The following is a 3,268-nucleotide window of genomic DNA, read 5'->3' on the forward strand; positions in this document are numbered from 1 at the left end:
CCAAGTGTTCCGGGGTGTATACCCTACCTGTCCTGGACATTCCCTGTGCGGCAATCGCTTTCCCAGTATATGTCTTTCCCTTCCTTCTATACTCAGCAGTGTAATCCTAAGGTATAACATTTGTCTTGAACGGGGTTACGTCTGTCATAGAGATTGGAATTGGTGCCTTGGGAGGTAACACAATAACTTCAAATGGTGTAGGCACCTTTGGAACCCCGAACTCAACCTCAATTGGTTTTGGTGCCTTTGTAGGAGGTGCTTCAAACTCGTGTGGTACGGACACATTTACCACATCGCCCTCAGAGGGCTGAATCTGGACAACAATGGGATTGAGAGTAACTGTTGGCTTCTTAAGCTCGTCTCCTTCTGCTATCAAACCGATTGACCCCTTGGGGCCCTAATCATCTTCGATCTCGATCATGTGGATGCCTCCACCCTTGTGGTCAGGCAGAGGGTTGTTGCGGACATTAGGAGCGGGCTCCTTTGCTATAATGGTCTTGTTGTCAATCAGATTCTGAATCTTGTCTTTCAACGAGCGACACTCGTCGATGGTATGGCCTTTCATCCCGGAATGGTATGCGCAAGTCTTGTTTGGGTTGATCCACTGGGAAAGGTTTTCGGGAGTTACGACTGGGATATGGGCAACGTAACCAACTGCCTTGAGTTTTTGATATAATTGGTCAATTAGCTCGGCTATGGCGGTATATTGTCTAGGAGGTTTGCGGTCGAAGTTTGGTCTAGGTCGAGGGAAGTTTTGGCGGGCAGGAGGTGATGGGTAGTGAGAAGGTTGGGAGTTACATGCTTGGTATACGGGTGCGGGTTGGGAATATCTGTGTGAAGTAGGTTGATACGTAGGTGGTGGAGGTGATTGGTAAGTAGGTGGTGTAATTTGGTAAGTGGGTGATGGTGCTTGGTAATTTAGGGTAGGTTGATATGTGAGTGGAGCTGAGGGATTAGGTTTGGTACTTCATAGTGGAGTTGTTCCTTTGCGTAGCCATTACAGAATTCACATTCTTTTTCTTTGACGAGCCACCAGACTGTAAAGCCTTGTTGGTAGCTTGCAATGCCTCGAGGTTAGTGACCATACCATTTTTGATGCCTTCTTAGATTCTTTCTCCCAACTTGATGATGTCGCAGAACTTTTGGCCCTCTATTAGCATCAGCCTCTCGTAGTACTGTGGATCCTGAGCACGGACGAAGAACCTATTCATTTGTTCTTCCTCCAAGGCCGGTCTGACCTTAGCAGCTTCTGACCTCCAACGAGCAGCATACTCGCGAAAGGTCTCTGCGGGCTTCTTCTTGAGATTCTGGATATAGAACGCATCTGGTGCGTTCTCAGTGTTGAACCTAAACCGATCCATAAAGTCAGACGCCATGTTTATCCAACTAGTCCATTTCTTCGCATCTTGGCTAATATACCAGGATAAAGCATCACCCTTCAAGCTCCTCATGAACAGCTTCATGCGGATCTTCTCGTCCCTTCCGATTCCTACCAACTTGTCACAATACATTCTCAAGTGGACCCTGGGGTCACCTATGCCATCGAATAGTTCGAACTTGGGAGGTTTGTACCCCTCCGGGAGCTCAACATCTGGCTGAACACAGAGATCTTCGTAATTCAACCCTTCAACACCTTTGTTACCTTCGAAACCTTGGACCCGACTAGTCAACTTCTTGATCTCAGCGGCCAAATTCTGAATGAGGGAGCTCTTTTCATCTGATTCGATTGCACTGGCGATTGGCTGATTGTAATGTGGCATAGTGTCCACAAAGACTGGAGTGTTATGGTATTTTATGGTGTTTTGTGTTTCAGAAACATGCAGTGGAGTGTTATGAGTGGGTTGCATTGGAGGTTGTGGGATGTTTTGCGGTGGTGCGGGGTTCTGGGTGTTATCATCGGGAGCGGCAAGAGTGATTGACAGGCTTGCCAGGTTTCTAACTTGGTCCAATTCCTCTCGGAATCTTAGCAAAGTTTGCTCCAGATGAGCAGCAGTCTCTTTGGTGATTGCAGCATTCTGAGAAGTTTCTTCAAGTTCCTTTCTAGCGCTTGTATCTCCCATTTTGCCTTTGTTCCTGTTTCTGGTAGGACTTGGAGGAGGAGGAGGTGGAGGACCTTTGGACCTTATGGAGTACGCTGATAGTGCCAGAATGCACGAACTAACCTTTGGGGAGGGGAATAAAAATAAAAGAAAAACAAAAAGGTAAAAAGTTAGTGCAGATTTTGACAAATAATATTGCAATATTTAAACACATTGTGCGGGAATATAAATCGCTTCCTAATTTGGGTGCCTCGTTGTGTCCGAGGTAAGCCTAGCAACAAATTAAATTTGGAGAACTTATAATCCTAAATGCCTCATTTTATTGATAAAAACAAAACGAGTCTAAAACAACTAAATGATAAAGACGTCACTAATGGCCAGCGACCTTATTACATTTAAGAAAGCAGAAGAGTAAAAAAATCCTAACTACTTGGTCCCAGAAGGACCTTCCCCGGATTCGGTACTCTTGCCTCCCTCGTACAGCTGCATCAACTCGCGCATCCCTACCAGTAGATAGGCTCGAGCCAGATGTCCGCCTGCACTTCCCTCAGCATTCTGACAATTTTTAATTCTCTTCAAGAACTTCCCTTCCAACTCCACTAGACCTCGCTCCAGATACCCCAGCCAATTGTTGGCGTTGACAGCCATATCTTTCCACTCGTTGATCAGCTTCTCATGGGCTTCCTGTATTTCCCGATGCTCATTCTCGCATTCTCGCATCCTTTTGCGCAGTTGATTGTATTTAACCTGCGCTTCAGTTTTCCCGTCAATAATCCTGTGACCGTGTATGAATCCTGGACGACCCAAACCAATATTATTATCTTCCAACCAACCTGTGTAGTGCGGCACACACCCAGCATGATACCTGTCTGGTTCAATAGACTCCTTCCCTAAAACGAGCCTGCAGTGCCACATATGCTAAGCGTGACACCTGTGCGGGCTATCATCATCTTGAAAGACAGCCCTGAAATTACTCATTTTCTCTATCCTGGGTATGATTTGTTTCCTTCCGTCTTGCCTCATAACTCGGAGGGGGACGTAAGGATGAGTTCCCCTCAGGTCAATGAGTATGAGGAATGGTGCATCTCGAGAACGGATAATGAACCCCCCTGTTGGGAACCACTCGAACATCCACTGAATTTGCTCTTCTTTTAGATTCTCGAACAACTCTACCCATCCACTAGCGTCCTATGGCTGAGCGAACATGTTGGGCATGAAGTTCATTCGCT

Source organism: Nicotiana sylvestris, chromosome 4, assembly GCF_000393655.2.
Source record: "Nicotiana sylvestris chromosome 4, ASM39365v2, whole genome shotgun sequence".
NCBI classification, from domain to species: Eukaryota; Viridiplantae; Streptophyta; class Magnoliopsida; order Solanales; family Solanaceae; genus Nicotiana; species Nicotiana sylvestris.